We start from the raw sequence: 20,232 nt of genomic DNA, 5'->3' as shown, positions 1-20,232 counted from the left end.
AAGCTGGAGCTCCAGGTGGAAGAATATATGTTGAGTCAGACTGGTATGCATCATTCACACCTGTTAATAGTTTTCCTTCCAACCAATCAGTTCCTCAGGGCTCCTTCCTGCATGGGAGCAAGCTGGGGGGATGGAGCCAGGCACCATGGGTAAGAGACAAAGAGGAAAAGGCCAGAACTTGACTCGGGAGCCTCTTATACTAGTTAAAGATTGAGGAAGGTTAATTTGTGCAGGTAGGCAACTGCTGGATATCTATCCAGACTGACTGGGAGCACCCCAAGTTGAAGAGGCCCCTTGGAATGACAGAAGGAGAAAGCAGGGCAACAGCCAAGTTGGAACAGAGTTCCAGACTGGTGTGTCAACACTGAAGATTTATGGGCACAAACAATCCAGACCAAGTTAAAAATCTCACAATACCAGGTTATAGTCAGGCAGGTTTATTTGGAAGCACCAGCATTCGGAACACTGCTCTTTCATCAGGTGGTTCATCAACGCTCCGAAAGCTAGAGCTTCCAAATAAACCTGTTGGACTATAACCTGGTGCTGTGTGATTTTTAACTTTGTCCACCCCAGTCCAACACCAGCTCCTCCACATCAGTCCAGATCAAAGCTGCCAATGGTGGCTTGAAACCCAGCAAGTAGTAGTGAACAGGCAAAGTGCTACAGGAGACCTACGAGGACCATCCAGGTAAATCTGGGCAGATTTAGGACTGAATTGAGGACAAACTTCTTCACACAAAGGATTGTGAATCTGTGGAATTCCCTTCCCAGAGAAGCAGTTTGAGGCTACCTCATTGAACGTTTTTAAGGCAAAGATAGATAGATGTTTGAAAGGAATTAAGGGTTATGGTGAGTAGGTAAGTAGAGCTGATTTCCTGAAAGGATCAGCCATGATTTTATTAAATGCAGAACAGGCAAATGGGCCACTCCTGCTCCTATTCCTTCTGTTCTTATGTTGTTATACCAACAGGTTTGAGAAATCACAAGGACAGGAGAATCCCCTTTGTATCTGTGAGACAAGGTAATCTGCATCACATGGTGACAGGAAATTACCTGTAGGAGCTCCTCCAACTGACTTCATTACCTGTCTGATTTGAGATCAGGAATTAACCTGTACAATGATGTCCTGATGCACCAGAAACATCAGGCAAACATCCAATGTAAATATCTCATTCCTTTAAATATGCTTTTCCATTAATATTCATGATCATTAATTAGCAATGGAATTAAGAATCCCTTGTGTATAATCTTCTGTACAGTTTGTGCTTAAATCACCTGTTAGCTAGAAATCTTCATGACACATTTAATTAGGAAATGAGGTGTATAATATGTATTTTTATTAGCATCTATAAACATTCTGTCCCATTTGGAAAATTGTGTTTTTGACTCAGTGATAAAGCTCCTGCCGAGGAGTAAGAATACAGCATGTTCAAAACCCAATCCATGGATTTGAACATATTTGAAAGTACAAGGCTTCAGAGTGCTGCTCCTTCATCAGGTAGCAGGTGTAACTGACTAGTTACCTGACAAAGGAGCAGTGTTCCAAAAGCTTGTACTTTCAAATAACCCTATTGGACTATAACCTGGTGTTGTATCACTTTTAACTTTGTCCAAGTCAGTCTAACACTGGCACCTTGACATCATGGCTTCCTATTCATATACACATCCAGATGCCTTTTAAATGTTGTAATTGTACTCGCCTCCGCCACTTCCACTGGCAGCTCATTCCATACACGCACCACCCTTTGCATGAATAAGTTGCCCCTCAGGTCCCTTTTAAATCTTTCCTCTTTCACCTTGAACCAATATCTCTAGTTTTGAATTCCCCCACCTCAGGGAAAGGACTTTGTCTATTTACCCTCTCTATGCCCCTCATGATTTTATAAACTTCTAGAAGGGCACCCCTCAGCCTTCGACGTTCCAGGGAAGATAGCCCCAGCCTCTCCCCATAGCCCAAACCCTCCAACCCTGCCAATATCATTGCAAATCCTTTCTGAATCCTTTCAAGTTTCACAACATCCTTCCTATAGCAGGGAGACCAGAATTGCATGCAGTATTCCAAAAGTGGCTAACCAATATCCTGTACAGCTGCAACATGACCTCCCAACTCCTATATTCACTCCTCTGATCAATAAATGCAAGCATACCGAATAAAGCTTTCACTACCCTGTCTACCTGAGACTCCACTTTCAAGAAACTATGAACATGCATTCTAAGGTCTCTTTGTTCAGCAACACTACCAGGATCCTACCATTAAGTATATAAGTCCTGCTAAGATTTGCTTTTCCAAAATGCAGAACCTCACATTTATCTAAGTTAAAATCCATTTGCTACCCCCATCTGATCAAAGTCCTGTTGCACTCTGAGGTAAATTTCTTTGCTGTCCACTACACCACCAATTTTGGTGTCATCTGCAAACTTAGTAACTTTACTTCCTTTGTTCACATCCAAAGCATTTATATAAATGATGAAAAGCAGTGAACCCAACGCCAATCCTTGTGGCACACCAATGGTCACAGGCCTCCAGTCTGAAAAGCAACCCTCCACCGCCACCTTCTGTCTTCTATCCTCAAGCCAGTTCTGTATTTCAATGGCTAGCTCACCCTGTATTCCATGTGATCTAACCTTGCTAACCAGTCTATCATGAGGAACCTTGTTGAATGCCTTACTGAAGTCCATATAGATCATGTCCACTGGTCTGCCCTCATCAATCCTCTTCATTACTTCTTCAAAAAACTCAATAAAGTTAGTGAGGGGATCCTGAGAGACAGGATTTACATGTATTTGGAAAGGCAAGTACTGATAAGGGAAAGCCAACATGGCTTTATGCATGAGAAATTGTCAATGCCCACCAGATACCTTAAATTAATCTAGTCCCATATTCCTGTTGGACTATGACCTGGTGCTTTGTGATGTTTAACTGTGAATAGGAAGGGTTTAGAGGAATATGGTGCTAGATTGATTTAGGATATCTGGTGGGCATGGACGATTTCTCATGAACAAAGCCTTGTTGGCTATCCCTAATCAGTCCTTGCCTTTACAAATACATGTAAATCCTGTCTGTCAGGATCCCCTCCAACAACTTGCCCACCACCAACGTCAGGCTCTCCAATCTATAGTTCCCTGGCTTGTCCTTACCACCTTTCTTAAATAGTGGCAGTACGTTAACCAATGCCCAGTCTTCTGGCACCACCTATGGCCATCGATGATGCAAATATCTCAGCAAGGGGGCCAGCAATCAGTTCCCTAGCTTTCTATAAACTTCTAGAGTGCACCTGATCAGATCCCAGGGATTTATCCATCTTTATGCATTTTAAGATGTTCAGCACCTCCTCCTCCTAAAATATGCCGCCATCTATTTCCCAACATTCTGATCACATTTGATATAGGAGGATGCTTTCCATGTGTGTGTGGGTTGCATACAGGAATCCAGAGTCTAGTTATCAGATGATAGTCCTCATCACCCAATATCCACCAACTGGTTTGTTGTGATGGTTCAAAAGTAAATGGTATAGTAGAGTGTCACCGAATGAAGTCATTCTGATTGCTGCCAGGCTACCAGGCATTGACCTGCACGTTGCACTGAGCGTGCTCATTCTCCAGCCAGACATTGAGGCAATGAAGTCACTTCCAAGCACAGTAGATTTCAGAATGTATATATGGTGTCCATATAGTGATCTGTCCATGACCAAATGCCCCCCATGTCTCAGGGATGCCTGCAATAATGGTGCCACTATTAACCCGGCCTATTTCCTTCTTTTTGGCAAGTACAAGAACATTTGCTCAACTTTCTTTGCAGACCTTCAGTGACATCTTTTACACCTTAGAGACATGCAACTTGGAAATGTTACAAAGATTGCCTTCTCGAGTTTGGAAGCAAACCATTGCATATAAGATTTTGATATTGGAAACACGTGTTTGCATTTAAGGACACAAGAAACTGGAATATGGAACTGTTTGGCCATTCAACATTAAAAAGGTTTACCAAGGCATTAAAGGCACAGGTGATCTTACAGAATCAATCAATAGCAATGTGAGCTGTGGCTTGCCTGTTCATTATTGAAGTCAAGCATCTTTGGAAAGGAGACTAGCAAGCCTTTTAAGCAGGGTAAGAGATGAAGTTAATGGCTTTAATCACTCCATTTTGATGAGCTGTGTGCTAAATGCTGAAAGTTTCCTAGCAGAAGTCTTCTGGTGTTTGGTCCTGTTTATCCAGAGCATTGGAATAGTTACATGTTGAATTTTATCATGGTCCTCATACCCAAATATATGTCCCCAATATTGTGAACATATGCAATGGGTTGCTTCTGAACTAGAGTAGCAACCTTTGTAATACCTGTGTGTGTCAGAAAATGAAAAGGAAAAGACATTAAAAGCGTGCAGTAGACAAGGTTCTCTCACATCGTGAAAATGGAAGAAGGAACCTCTTAGCAGGTCAGATTGCATAGATCTCTCTCAGTAAAGTAGTTCTAGGAACCTGAAAAAGTTCCAAATATCAGTATCTCTGTCTACCTCATGGACTCTGGAGACTTGGACTTCCATTCAAAGACTTATGTCTAACGGGGTATCCATCTGAACCGATGTCTGGTCTGAAGATTTCCTAATTCTAAGATGGTCAGCATTCAATCTCGTTTACAGGATACTCAGCAAAGCCATGAGAAGTCATCTTATATTATCCTTTGAATTTAGATACTTGTCTGAAGAACTATTCTTTTCCCTTTTGACCATTTCAAAAAGAACCCACATATCATACCTGCAGAGTTGTATTGTCATGTTTATTGTTGAATATGATAGTTTTGGATTAAAGGATATAATTTTACTTTAGAATATAGTTTAGTTAATCAGTTTTGCCACCTATTAAAGGAATAAGTTTTAGAATTCATTAAATAATATCTCTTTTGTTCTGGTTAACTGTAATAAAGAGAGATAATTTGGCCACCTTAGTGACTGAATCAAAACATTTACACAGCACATATTTACCTGTCTAACTCAGGGATGCTGGGCTTAATTACCAATGCACTTCTTTTGTAGGAGCCAGATAAAAGACTCACGATTCTCTTCACAGGTACATGGCAATACCATTCTGAAACCTGGTCGAAACTGCAGTAATGGCTGGAAAAGGTAGCAGATTTCAGAGCTTACTTCCTTGGTACAGTGGAGGATCTGGCGCACAATTCTATGCTTGAGGTTTGTTCAAGATTAGAGTGGTCCTGGAAAAGCACAGCATGTCAGGCAGCATCCGAGGATCAGGAAAGTCAATGTTTCTGGTAAAAGCATTTACCTCTCCACCCCAGAGGTTCCCAGGCTCATTCCTGAAGAAAGGCTTTTGCCTGAAACGTTGATTTTCCTGCTCCTCGGATGCTGTCTGACCTGCTGTGCTTTTCCAGCACCACCCTAATCTTGACTCTGATCTCCAGCATCTGCAGTCCTCACTTTCACCTGTGGGAGAATTATTCCCAAGGCAGATGCATCTTCTACTGAGAGCCCTTCTCTCTGCCCTCTTCCCTCTAAGAGTAACTTTTCTTTCCATGTGTCATCTCTGCTCTCACTGTAACTCAAATGACTTGTGGCTCAACAGATAGCATCACAGCCCCAGAATCAGGACATAGAGAGTTCTTGCTCATTGACATCTTGTACTGAAGGAGGAATAAGAGGAAGATGTGAGCCCAAGAAGAACATTATTGCAACTGCACATAGAGGGCACACCTCCTGTTCTATAACTTCTCCACTGGAACCTTCAGTGCTCTGTTCAAGAGCCTGTCCACACACTACCATAATAGGAATAATATCCAGCATTACTTTGCTCTGCCTATGTACTGCACACATTCAGTATAAGTGGATATGAGGAGCTGACAAATAAGGTCATGTTAGATTTGTGATTACACAACAAATGAGTGTTAAATGAAGGTGACACCATGGCTCAGAGGTGGCATGGTGGCTCAGTGGTTAATAAGGCTGCCTCACAGTGCCATGGACCCAGGTTTGATTTCACCTTGTCTGTGTGGAGTTTGCACATTCTCCCCGTGTCTGCATGGGTTTCCTCTGGGTGCTCTGGTTTCCTCCCATGGTCCAAAGATCTGCAGGTCAGGTGGATTGGCCATGCGAACTTTCCAGTAGTGTGCAGGTTAAGTGGATTAACCATAGGAAATGCAGGGTTACAGGGACGGGGGTGGGGATGGGTCTGTGTGGAGGGTTGGTTGAATCGCCTGGATTCATAATTGTAAAGATTCTATGATTCTATGAAATGTGCAGGAGTTTCTGTTCTGGCTTCTCCAGTCTAGTGCAACTTCTGAGAATTGCCAATTGAGAAGCAAAATTGCATGCTAAAATCAATATTTGAAACAAGGTATTGTATTAACGCAGCACCCTTCAGTGCCCGCTTTCACCCTCACACTGAAACCCACCCATAATGTTGATCAATTGAAACTAATCATCTTAGTTTCAGATTCCACAGCCATCAACCAGTGGTATTCTGATTTAGGTGGTTAACTGGCAGCAATTCTCCTTTAGTCTAGGAACGACCTAATAATCAGTGGTACAGAATAGACCACCAGTGATGGTAAGTAGAAGTGGTATTTGTCTTTCATAACAAGATTGTTTAATGCATGATAGCAATAGGTACAATCTACATTAACTTGCTGGGTATCATTACTAGGAACTCTCAGGAGCTGAACAGTGTGGTGCTGAAAAAGCACAGCCGTTCAAGCAGCACCCGAGGAGCAGGATTCCTGATGAAGAACTTACGCCTGAAACGTCAATTCTCCTGCTCCGTGGATGCTGCTTTTCCAGCACTACACTCTTCAACTATGATCTCCAACATCTGCAGTCCTCACTTTCTCCTACTCTAAGGAGCTATACAGAATACATTTCAAGTGCCCAAATAACTCCATCTGAAGACAGTAACATCATCAGACTGGGTGGAACTCAATGCAACATGAACGTTAACTCCTTTGGAACCATTGCCTTATACTAATGATATTTGGACTCTCAGCAGTGGTCAGCCTGATACAAATGAGAAGAGAGCTATTAAATCCAGGATCAGATTGTAACTGCCAGATCCTTCTGTATGGCTGTCACACAGAAAAGCAAATACTTGCTGGTCTATTCCACATTGCATTCAAATACTGAAGAAAATGAAAATGTACTGAAAATGAATAATCCTTGTTTTAATCAGATGAGGGTGCACATAGAAATGTTCGTACACACATTGCAGAACATACACAGCCAAATGTTATCCTGCTCTTAGACATACACGGCCAAACGTTATCCTGCTCCTAGACATACATGGCCAAATGTTATCCTGCTCTTAGACATACATGGCCAAAGTTTATCCTGCTCTTAGACATACATGGCCAAACGTTATCCTGCTCTTAGACATACATGGCCAAATGTTATCCTGCTCTTAGACATACATGGCCAAACGTTATCCTGCTCTTAGACATACATGGCCAAACGTTATCCTGCTCTTAGACATACACGGCCAAATGTTATCCTGCTCCTAGACATACATGGCCAAACGTTATCTTGCTCTTAGACATACACAGCCAAATGTTATCCTGCTCTTAGACATACACGGCCAAACGTTATCCTGCTCTTAGACATACATGGCCAAACGTTATCCTGCTCTTAGACATACATGGCCAAATGTTATCCTGCTCTTAGACATACATGGCCAAATGTTATCCTGCTCTTAGACATACACAGCCAAATGTTATCCTGCTCTTAGACATACACGGCCAAATGTTATCCTGCTCCTAGACATACATGGCCAAACGTTATCCTGCTCTTAGACATACACAGCCAAATGTTATCCTGCTCTTAGACATACATGGCCAAACGTTATCCTGCTCTTAGACATACATGGCCAAATGTTATCCTGCTCCTAGACATACATGGCCAAACGTTATCATGCTCTTAGACATACATGGCCAAACGTTATCCTGCTCTTAGACAAACACGGCCAAAGGTTATCCTGCTCCTAGACATACATGGCCAAACGTTATCCTGCTCCTAGACATACATGGCCAAATGTTATCCTGCTCTTAGACATACACGGCCAAACGTTATCCTGCTCCTAGACATACATGGCCAAATGTTATCCTGCTCTTAGACATACACGGCCAAATGTTATCCTGCTCTTAGACATACACGGCCAAATGTTATCCTGCTCTTAGACATACATGGCCAAACGTTATCCTGCTCTTAGACATACATGGCCAAACGTTATCCTGCTCCTAGACATACACGGCCAAACGTTATCCTGCTCCTAGACATACATGGCCAAACGTTATCCTGCTCCTAGACATACATGGCCAAACGTTATCCTGCTCCTAGACATACACGGCCAAACGTTATCCTGCTCCTAGACATACATGGCCAAACGTTATCCTGCTCCTAGACATACATGGCCAAACGTTATCCTGCTCTTAGACATACATGGCCAAACGTTATCCTGCTCTTAGACATACATGGCCAAATGTTATCCTGCTCTTAGACATACACGGCCAAACGTTATCCTGCTCTTAGACATACACGGCCAAACGTTATCCTGCTCTTAGACATACACGGCCAAACGTTATCCTGCTCTTAGACATACATGGCCAAACGTTATCCTGCTCTTAGACATACATGGCCAAACGTTATCCTGCTCTTAGACATACATGGCCAAACGTTATCCTGCTCTTAGACATACATGGCCAAACGTTATCCTGCTCTTAGACATACATGGCCAAACGTTATCCTGCTCCTAGACATACATGGCCAAACGTTATCCTGCTCTTAGACATACACGGCCAAACGTTATCCTGCTCTTAGACATACAAGTGCAATTTAGCATCTAGCTAATGCTCACAACCTAATGCAATTAAAGACCCATTAAAAAAAAGAGTTACACAGTCATTACAGGATTGGAAGCCATTCAGCCCATTGCATCCATGTAGCTAGAAGGACATGAGTGATCAACAGGTATAGGACAAAGATACACTAAGCTCAGCTGATCTTCTGAAGTAATTTGTAATATCTGGGGTTTTGTGCTAAAACTGAGCTGTCCCACAGGAGAGATGGGGAACTACTTGACATAGTCATACTCAGTGAATCATACCCTACAGCCAATATACCACACTTGTCCATCACAGTGACTAGGAGACAGTAAGGACCGCAGATGCTGGAAATCAGACTCAATAGATGTGAAGAGCACAGCAGGTCAGACACCATCCGAGGAGCAGGAAAGTCAACATTTTGACCCGAAACATTGATTTTCCTGCTCCTTGGATGCTGTCTGACCTGCTCTGACCTGGTCCATCACAATCCCTAGGCAAAACTTTCCCCAGCAGAACCGGCTGACCTGAAGTGACAACTTAAAGGTATACAATCAGGAAAGAGTGGCAATTTCCTCTGCTACTGTTTCTCTCTGTTACACTACTTTTCCCTCCCCATTTCCTGACTTGTTTAGGTCTCTCTGTTTTTTTTCATGATTCCCACTCTCGCATACTTTCTCTCTTTGATTACCCTCTCTCACCTCTCTGCCCATCAGTTTCTTGATTATTTTCTCTTGCTCTCTCGCAGTCTGTTTCTTTGGTTCACCATTGGTGTCTCTTCCTTCTTCCATCTCCTTCCTCACCTTTCTCAGACTGTCTTATCAATCAGTTTAGATGGTTAAATACTTCTCATTTTAACTGAGAGAGAGAGAGGAGACAGAAAACAAAAAGAAGGGGACAGAGTGTGGGGTGGGAAGGGAGTGAGGTGAAGAATATATACGAAATGAAAATAGTACTGGAGACATTCTCCAGACCAATCTACACCTCTGGTTAAAATTTTCCAGTCACTACCCTCCACTCAACAATGCAGAGCATTGTGAGGTATGTCCTGTCTTCAGATATTAGGACAAATCCAACCCAGCCAACAACCATTCTAGCAGTCTACTTTTGATCACCAGCAAGGTGGAGGAAGTATTCATCAACAGTGTTATTAAGTAAAACTTACTCGGCAATAATTTGCTCACTGACACTCAGTTTGGGTTTTGCTAGGGCCATTCTGCTTTAGACTCATTGGTCTTGTTCCAAGCGTGGACAAAAAAGCTGAACTCCAGAGGTGAGATGAGAATCACTGTCCTTGACATCAAGGCCACATTTGACTGAGTTATGTTGTCGGGGAATCCTGTCTAAACTGAAATTAATGGGAATGGGAGTAGGGGTAGGTAGTGGTGGAGCCCTGTTGTTTGTCATCGTATCTATTGGAAGATGGTTGTGGTATTAAAGGTCTCAGGATAGTTCAAGATGGCATCCTAAGTTACATCATCATCAACTGCCTCAATAGTGACCTTGCCTCCAGCATAAGAAATGGCGATGTGCAATCATCAGCAAACAATGTTTAGAAACATTCGCAACTCCTCAGACACAAAAGCAGCTTGTGTTTGTTTGTAGCAAGATATAGACAGCATCCAGGCTTGGGCTGATAAGTGGCAAGTAACGTTCGTGCCACACAAGTGCCAGTCATTTACCATCTCGAGCAAGATAGAATCTAACCTTTACCAGTTGACATTAAATGACATTTTGTTGAATTCCCCACAATCAATGTTGTGAGAGTTTTCATTGAACAGCAACTGAATTGGTCGAGCCATACAATACTCAGTATCTACAAGTGCAGATCTGAGGCTGGGAATTCTGTGGGAACTCATCTCCTGAATCTCTAATGTCTACCAACCACCTACAAGGCACCTTTCAGGAGTGTGTTGGAATACTCTCCACATGCCTCAATGGTGCAGCTCCAATAACACTTAAGAAGCTCCAGAACAGAGAAGTGTGCTTGAGTGACCCCCCCCACACCATCCACAAAATCCCCATCCACTGCCTTCCAAATGCACTCTCTTCACCATAGATGCAATGCACATTGGTGTATCATCAACAAAATACACTTCAATAACTCACCAAGACTCCTCCAACTGCAAAACCTGTCATCTCTACTACCTACAGTGACAAGGGCAGCAGAACTATGGGAACACCGACATCAGTCAGGTCACCTCCATGCAACATGTCATCCTGACTTGGCACTATGGCTAGAAAGTCATTGTTCCAGCCTCAATAAGGGTTGCACATGGAGACCCTGTGGAATCCCTATTGTAGCAGACTCTGAAGGAATTACCCAGAAAATTGAAGATTCCATTGGGAAATCCCTCTACTCTGGGATCCCTCTGAAAGTTTCCATTTAAATGAAAGATATTGGATGAAATTCAATAAATAGTTACTCAGGAAAAGTTAAGCCAATTAAACACATAAACTAAGTCCTGAGAAATTATTCAGCCGGCCCCAAACTTATCTCAGACATGCAAAAGCACCTCCCCGAAGATCACTCATACCCATACCTCACTGACTCTGGTCTGTCAGCCCCTTCCCCTCATCATTAGACATTCTCCCCTTTCCTTGACTGCTACTCCAAGCTGGTCCATCCCCACTCCATCTCCAGATCCGACTCCCTTTCACCCATAGCTGAACACAATGTCCACTTTTCTGCTCAATTCGTATCAACTTTATCCTCCCCTGCTGTACCTGGGCCCTTCCCTCTACTGAAACATTCCCTCTCCCCTCCCTACCCTACTATTGGACGTCAACCCAACTCCTACTCCATCCCGGATGACCCAGATACAAACACCTTTCCTTCCCTCCTGCTGGACCAGACAATTCCGCAGCCCTCTTCCTTCCACCCACATAGCCCACCCCCAGACCTAATACCTCACCTTCCCTGCATCAGCCACACCTTATTCTCCTTCCCATCCAACCTACCTAAAACACTACATCATTTACTTGGCCCGCTAACCACTTTACACCATGACACACCACCCACTTGGCATCTTACCACATGGCACCCTACATGGCATACTACCCACTTCTCGTTCCTGATGAAGGGCTTATTCTTGAAACGTCAATTTTCCTGCTCCTCAGATGCTGCCTGACCGGCTATGCTTTTCCAGTGCCACACTCTTGACTACCCACTTGGAAGCCTACTTGCTTAGCATCCTACCCATTTGGGAGTAGAGTGGTGCTGGAAAAGCACAGCAGTTTAGGCAGCATCCGAGGAGCAGGAAAATCCGACGTTTCGGGCAAAAGCCCTTCATCAGGGATACTACCCAATCCTATCCATTTGGCATCCCACTTACCTGGCACACCCCCATCTCCACCAGTCTGGCACCACATCTTCCCAGCAGCCTAACATCATGCTTATCTTATAGATGCTTTTATTTAACCTACTCAGGGATGTTATTGCACACCTCTAGACTAGGAGAGACTTGAACTTAGACTTACTGCCTCAGTGGTAGGGATATTACCAACATGCCACAAGTTCCCTAATCACATTTCCCTGACGTACTTACCCTTCGAATGGAAGCTGTCACAGTGGCTGCCAGGATCTATAAATTGCAAATTCTGACCGCACTCTGCAGTGAAAAGGGAGTGTGGTTCACCTTCCTCCTGATAGTTCTGTGCTAAGAAAGCAATGAAAGGACGCTTCAGCATTCCTGAAGGAGACCTGAGTGGAATCTCCTCTCAACAATGCAAAGTTCCCTGCCTTTGTAAAAAAAATTAAGGGACTGTGTGACAATCCGTGTGAGATTAGCACTCTTTGGAAAATTATACCAGTATTCCTTCGTGTTTCCAAATCAAAAGGCTGGAACTTGCTTCCCGTGGATGTCTTTACATCCTAATGACTGCTGTGAATCTTCTATCAGCTAGTGATTCTCTGTGTCACCCTGCTCACTCTCACTATAACTCAAATGTCTTCTGAGTCAATATGTTGTGTCACTGCCTTTGAGCTTGAAGCTATAGATTTGAGTCTCACTACAGGGGTGAAATCTTCCAGGCTCACCCAAAGCAGGCTGGGGAGTCTGATTGAATGAGTAGCAAAAATTCAGTTTCCTGATGGTGAGTTAAAGTTTTGGTATTGAGTTCTCAGAATCTTTTGGGTGAGTTGGCTACTGCTTCACTGCACAAATGCCCATTGACACCCCAGGCGGTTGGGATTGGGTGCAATCATGTCAGTCAATCATGGAAATGCCCACACTCACAAGCCCAACTGTATAAAACTATGTATGATGTTGATTAGACCCCAGGAGGAGGATTGTGTGCAGTTTTGGAATCAAAATTATAAGGGGTTGTGATAGTAAGGGAGAGGGTGCAAGTTGGGCTGGAGAGTTCATGGTGAAGAGAGGTTAGACAGACTGGGATGGTTTTTCCTTTGAGCAGAGGAGATTGAAAAGGGGACATGATTGAGATGTACACAATTATGAGGGGCAGAGATAGAGTAAACAGGAAGAAGCCTTTCCCCTTGATGGAGGGATCAATGACCAGGGGGCATAGATTTAAGGGAAGAGATGGAATCTATAAAGGAGTTGTGAGGAAAAATATTTTTTTTTAAGTGTGAGGTGATGTGAAGTGCTATGACTTTTGAGTATCCTTGTACATCAGCATGTGGGTGCAGCAAGCAGTGAACAAGATAAATGGTATGTTGGCCTTTATAGGATTCAAGTTCAGGAGCAGGGATGCCTTGCTGCAATTGTACAGGGCTGTGGGGAGTCCAGACCTGGAATATTGTGTGCAGTTTTGGTCTCCTTATCTAGGGAATGCGCCATTCTGTAGGGAGTGCTGGTTGGTTTATCGTGCAACAGCTCCTTGGTTCTGACACTGGGCTTATGTAGTGAGATGTGATGTGGTGAAAAGCACAGGAGACAGATGCTTCAGAGGCAAAGGAAACTCTGATTTCATTAAACCAAGCAAAATTGAGAATTTATAACATTCTTAACAAAGAAAAGAATATTTAGAAAAAAAACAATGCTCTGCATCAAATGAAATGAGACTTGTCTGACAGCTACTAACACCTCAGTTAACCCTTGCGGCCCCGACTTGGTTCAGTGGGTTTGGAATTACAGAGAGCTGTTAATTACTGGGTGACAAGGGAAAAGAGAGAGAGAGTAAACGCGATCCTGTTTCTCTTCCCAGGGGAGTGCCTTGCACCATCGGCCCTGAAGCCCACCCACCCTACCCTATCTTACTGAGCTTGTACAGAGGTCTCAATGACCACTCCAAACTTGCTCACCCCCAAAGTGGCTTCTGTTGGCTTGGGCAGCAGGGGATGTCACTGGGGCTGCCCCCAGTCAGTGTCGCATCTCTCCAGTCACTTCTCATCAGTACGTGAAGGTTAATGGATGAAAAGATTGCTCGAACTCCTTTTCCTGAGTCTGGGACTGGCTACGGCTAATTCTCTTGATGCTGGCCAGACGACCTGTCGAATGACACCAGAGTAGACAGACAGGAGGCTGGGAGAACACAGCGAGCCAGGCAGCATCAGGAGGCTGGGAGAACACAGCAAGTCAGGCAGCATCAGGAGGCTGGGAGAACACAGCAAGTCAGGCCGCATCAGGAGGCTGGGAGCACACAGCAAGTCAGGTAGCATCAGGAGGCTGAGAGAACACAGCAAGTCAGGTAGCATCAGGAGGCTGGGAGAACACAGCAAGTCAGGCCGCATCAGGAGGCTGGAAGAACACAGCAAGTCAGGCCGCATCAGGAGGCTGGGAGCACACAGCAAGTCAGGCAGCATCAGGAGGCTGGGAGAACACAGCAAGTCAGGCAGCATCAGGAGGCTGGGAGAACACAGCAAGCCAGGCAGCATCAGGAGGCTGGGAGAAGACAGCAAGCCAGGCAGCATCAAGAGGTTGGAGAAGTCAACCTTCAGGGTTATTACCGAAACGTTGACTTCTCCCCCTCCTGATGCTCCCTGGCTTGCTGTGTTCTCTCAGCCTCCAGCCTATGTATTTTGGATTCCAGCATCTGCAATTTTGTTTGGTCTCTAACAACATCAGAGATCGGGGTTATACTGACTGTGGGTTTCCCGTGTCTCCCCCCAAATCTGGATTGGATCACTGAGCTGCTGTTCCTCCCCTTGGGGTTGAATGACGTTCCTGAGCATTCAATGAGGTGTGAATGGTTCTCCAATTAAAGTGTGTGGGTTTCCAATTGTGTTGAATGTGCTTTATTTCACTTTGATGGATGTAGGTTAAAGTGTTGCTGATAGTGTGAGGGCCTTCCCATCCAAGGCAAACTGGTTTGCACGTCGTACAATGGTGTGGAATGATCAGTATCTCTGCATCCAAGCAAATGATTAAATTTTAAATTATTTCATAATTTTTTAGGTACCAGAATGTCTTGGTTGTTTGCTCTGGAGGCTGGTCTTCATTGCCTTTTAGCTGAGGTATTTGTGGGTGTCTTCCTTTAGCTTTACGTGCTATAACCCCTGAACCTGACAGCTTCCCCTCGGCTTGAATATTGCCTCATCTGGCTCAGCCAGAGAGCTCAGTGACTTAGTTCAAATGTGAATTCCACAAACTCAAATCCCAAGTTCAGAGGGTTTTAGTCCCGGGTATCTGATGGGAAGTTTTGGCCCACCTTTGAGGAGGGATGTTCTTACTATTTCCTAAAATGGCATCCAGCGTGTCCAGCACTACCAGCATTTGTCATAGATGCCAATTCAGAGCTGAGGCAGTAATTGCTGTCCTGAAAATGTGGGCAATTGGTAACTGGATTCTACAGCTGCTGCCTCTTGATGAGACATTAATCTGAGCCCTTGCCTGTCTGGTCAGGTCGCTGCAAATCATCCTATGCAACTCTTCAAAGAGCAGACTTAACAAACTGATGTTCCAGTTAAATTCTGTTCTGTTCTCCATATTCCTAAATGGATAGCAAGGCACTGGAACATTTACAGAAATTATTTGAAAACCAATCAGGACCAGGAAGTTAAGTGCGTCAGGAAAAAAGCATTGAACAGTTTGGGTTCTTAATCTGAAAGAAAAGACTGGAAGTTGAGGAACTGGCCTAATATAAAATTTTAAAATTCTGAACATGGGACATACAAACACGAGTAAGCCATTTAGTCCCTAGAACTTGTTCTGCTGTTTAAAAAAGGATTTAATAGGATGTATGCAAACAGTGTTTTCATTTATTGGTAGCAAAAGTAGAGGTCATTGTACAAGATATGGATAAGTACATGAATAGGAAAAGTTTGGATGGATTGGGCCAGGAGCAGGCAGGTGGGAATATTTTAGTCTGGGATTATGTTTGCCATGGAGAAAGTGAGGACTGCAGATGCTGGAGATCAGAGATGAAAAATGTGTTGCTGGAAAAGCGCAGCAGGTCAGGCAGCATCCAAGGAGCAGGAGAATCGACGTTTCAGGCATAAGCCCTTCTTCAGGAATGAGGAGGGTGTGCCAAGCAGGCTAAGATAAAAGGTAGGGAGGAGGAACTTGGGGGGGGGGGGCATTGGGAATGCGATAGGTGGAAGGAGGTTAAGGTGAGGGTGATAGGCCAGAGAGGGGGTGGGGGCGGAGAGGTCGGGAAGAAGATTGCAGGTCAAGAAGGCGGTGCTGAGTCCGAGGCTTGGGACTAAGATAAGGTGGGGGGAGGGGAAATGAGGAAGCTGGAGAAATCTGTATTCATCCCTTGTGGTTGGAGGGTTCCTAGGCGGAAGATGAGGCGCTCTTCCTCCAGGCGTCATGTTGCCATGGTCTGGCGATGGAGGAGGCCAAGGACCTGCATGTCCTTGGCAGAGTGGGAGGAGGAGTTAAAGTGTTGAGCCACGGAGCGGTTGGGTTGGTTGGTCCGAGTGTCCCAGAGGTGTTCTCTGAAACGTTCCGCAAGTAGGCGGCCTGTCTCCCCAATGTAGAGAAGGTCACATCGGGTGTAGCGGATGCAGTAAATGATGTGTGTGGAGGTGCAGGTGAATTTCTGATGGATATGGAAGGATCCCTTGGGGCCTTGGAGGGAAGTGAGGGGGGAGGTGTGGGCACAAGTTTTGCATTTCTTGCGGTTGCAGGGGTAGGTGCCGGGAGTGGAGATTGGGTTGGTGGGGGGGTGTGGATCTGACGAGGGAGTCGCGGAGGGAGTGGTCTTTCCGGAACACTGATAGGGGAGGGGAGGGAAATATATCCCTGGTGGTGGGGTCTGTTTGGAGGTGGCGGAAATGACAAAGAATGATATGATGTATCTGGAGGTTGGTGGGGTGGTAGGTGAGGACCAGACGGGTTCTGTCCTGGTGGTGATTGGAGGGGCAGGGTTCAAGGGCGGAGGAGTGGGAAGTGGAGGAGATGCGGTGGAGGGCATCGTCGATCACGTCTGGGGGGAAATTGCAGTCTTTGAAGAAGGAAGCCATCTGGGCTGTACGGTATTGGAACTGGTCCTCCTGGGAGCAGATGCGGCGGAGGCGAAGGAATTGGGAATATGGGATGGCGTTTTTACAGGGGGCAGGGTGGGAGGAGGTGTAGTCTAGGTAGCTGTGGGAGTCGGTCGGTTTATAGCAAATGTCTGTGTTGAGTCGGTCGCCTGAGATAGAAATGGAGAGGTCTAGGAAGGGGAAGGAGGAGTCTGAGGTGGTCTAGGTAAATTTGAGGGCGGGGTGAAAGGTGTTAGTAAAGTGGATGAACTGTTCAACCTCCTCGTGGGAGCACGAGGTAGCGCTGATACAGTCATCGATGTGGCGGAGGAAAAGGTGGGCGGTGGTGTCAGCGTAATGCGGAAGATGGACTGTTCCACATATCCAATGAATTCGTCCATCTTCCGCAGCTACACTGGCACCACCCCCCACCTTTTCCTCCCCATGCAGGTCCTTGGCCTCCTCCATCGCCAGACCATGGCAACACGACGCCTGGAGGAAGAGCGCCTCATCTTTCACCTAGGAACCCTCCAACCACAAGGGATGAATACAGATTTCTCCAGCTTCCTCATTTCCCCTCCCCCCACCTTATCTTAGTCCCAAGCCTCGGACTCAGCACCGCCTTCTTGACCTGCAATCTTCTTCCCGACCTCTCCGCCCCCACCCCCTCTCTGGCCTATCACCCTCACCTTAACCTCCTTCCACCTATCGCATTCCCAATGCCCCTCCCCCAAGTTCCTCCTCCCTACCTTTTATCTTAGCCTGCTTGGCACACCCTCCTCATTCCTGAAGAAGGGCTTATGCCCGAAACATCGATTCTCCTGCTCCTTGGATGCTGCCTGACCTGCTGAGCTTTTCCAGCAACACATTTTTCAGCTCATTAGGTTTGCGATGGACAAGTTGGACTGAAGGGTCTGTTTCTGTGTTGTATGACTCTATGATTCTTTGACTCTATAAGATGCTCAATGATAAGTCCAAAAGAGGAATTCAGGAGAAATTTTTTACCAGACAGTATGTTTCTCACCCAATGTAGAGTAGGTGAGGTTAACAAGATAGATAAACATGAAGGAAAAATTAATATGTTGATAACGTTAGATGAGAAGGGGTGAGAGGAGTCCTGTGTGGAGCACGAACATGGATGATGTTATGAACCAGACCAAACCCCCTCAAAATATATTAAAAGATAACCTGGAACCTAACCTTTTCTTACTTTAAAGGCGGGTGCCAGGCATTGCGGATGCAATTCGATTGGTCAAACTACCATTTTTGAAGCAAAATGCACTTTATTCAAACACTATACTTAAACACAGCAAAAGAAAGAAGAAATTGGAATAACTTAACACTATTGGAAAACTTACCAGAATAATAGATTATTTAACTACTAAACATTAACATGCCATAAACACAACCTTGGCAAAGGCAAATTCAGTAAAATCGCTTGTTTCATGAGTAATTCTCCAATCCACGAGGAAGAAAAAATCAAAAGAGAACTCTGAGACAGATAATAATAGGGAGAGATGTACTGTAGCTTCCAAATATAGCTTCAAGAACCTAGCAACTAAAACTCCTGGTTTTGTGAGAGATTGACCCCACCCATTCAGGCTGCTTCTATTGTTCCAGCTTAAAAAAATCAAGGCCTCACAAGCTGTTTACTTTATCGGTTTTGGAGCCGACTGCGTGGCACCTCTGTTACAACTTCCCTCATAAAAAACCAGGGCAAATATATACCTCTGTAAGGCATAGTATCATCACAATGAAACCAGTTGGTGCAGACTACTGCACATGCTGTGCAATATGGTTTTCTTCAATTCCCAGCCAACAACACAAAGGTACAATTCACTGATCATTTATCTCAACTGCCAGTTAGAGAATTTTTCCTCTGGACAAATTGCCTGCCATATCTGCTTAAAAGAAACACTTCAAAATGAATTCCCAATTTAAATTGTGATATGATGAGACGTGAGCACAGACACTGATTCCATTCTCAAGAACATCTGCCAGTCTAAGAAATTATTTGTCCCATGGAATTTTATATTCAATTTAGGAACGAACCTGGCCTCATCAAAAACAAATGCGGCTGTCTGCAGAGTTGTCACAGAGCTGACAAACTTGACATTTCCTGAGTACAAAGGGACTCTTGTTAACGTAAACAGCTGTTATTCTGATCTCCCCTGTGAAAGAACACACAGAAGAATTCTGAGAATGTTGCAATCCAAACTTGACAGGAAAGCAACCTGCATACGGTATTTATTTATAGTCTTGTGAAACTAATATTAACAATGAACAGTACTGAGGGAATGTTGACTAGCAGAACAGCAATTTGAAACTACCAGGACTCGTTTTAATCAAACAACCATAGGAATCAAAAAACACTAAGAGACGCACCTGTTAGCTCATTCAAAGACTGCTTTCTCCTGCCCTCATCTCATTGTGATTCCTGAAATACTTATATAGCAGTCGAAGCTGAGAATGAGTCCAAGGTTCACCTTGAATTGAACACGTTAGGCAATCTCAGAAAGTGAGTAATTCACGACAGTGATAGTAAAATGATCCTGTTGGAAGGAGGGGCACAAAGGGATTGACCTCTCCTTATACAGCCCACGTAATTGTCCCCTGCATCAAAATGATTAGGAAAAACGATAATGCAGGGCAAATAACAAATGGGCAAATCACTCGCACCATTTTATAGGCTCCCTGTTGGAGTTGAATTTTATTCCCCAGTAAATTAATTAGCCAGCTTCAAAATTGCTCTGGATGGAATTAATGTGAACACTTCACATTTTTTTGTGAACTGTGCCTTCAGTGTCAGCTTGGCTCACTGTTCTCCTGTTTGCTTTTGAGTTAAAAGGCCGCAGGGTCTGGAGTCCTCTGCTTGTTATTGAGCCGGACATATAATACTGATCGAATGCTGCACTGCCAGAGGCACTGAATCTTAGGTGAAGGCCTAGTATTCAAATCAGACACAAATAGACACTTACAAGGGGCTGGGATAGTTGACTTTAATGATTTATGCCTGCAGTCATTGAGTACAATGAACTACAGTGA

General features: G+C 44.5%; 1 long non-coding RNA gene across 1 annotated transcript in view; it reads right to left on the bottom strand.

Annotated features, from left to right (window-relative positions):
* Positions 1 to 19,638, bottom strand: part of LOC122564286 (uncharacterized) — a 57,309-nt gene extending 37,671 nt beyond the window's left edge. The window contains exon 1 of the long non-coding RNA XR_015752784.1: positions 19,573 to 19,638. This is a non-coding gene — a long non-coding RNA (uncharacterized LOC122564286). The remainder of the gene's footprint in view (positions 1 to 19,572) is intronic.
* Positions 19,639 to 20,232: the final 594 nt, after the last annotated feature.

Source organism: Chiloscyllium plagiosum, unplaced genomic scaffold (genome assembly GCF_037043375.1).
Source record: "Chiloscyllium plagiosum isolate Xiang-an unplaced genomic scaffold, Cpla_swu_hap1 HiC_scaffold_34, whole genome shotgun sequence".
Lineage (NCBI taxonomy): Eukaryota > Metazoa > Chordata > Chondrichthyes > Orectolobiformes > Hemiscylliidae > Chiloscyllium > Chiloscyllium plagiosum.
This window is presented reverse-complemented; position numbering and strand designations above follow the sequence as displayed.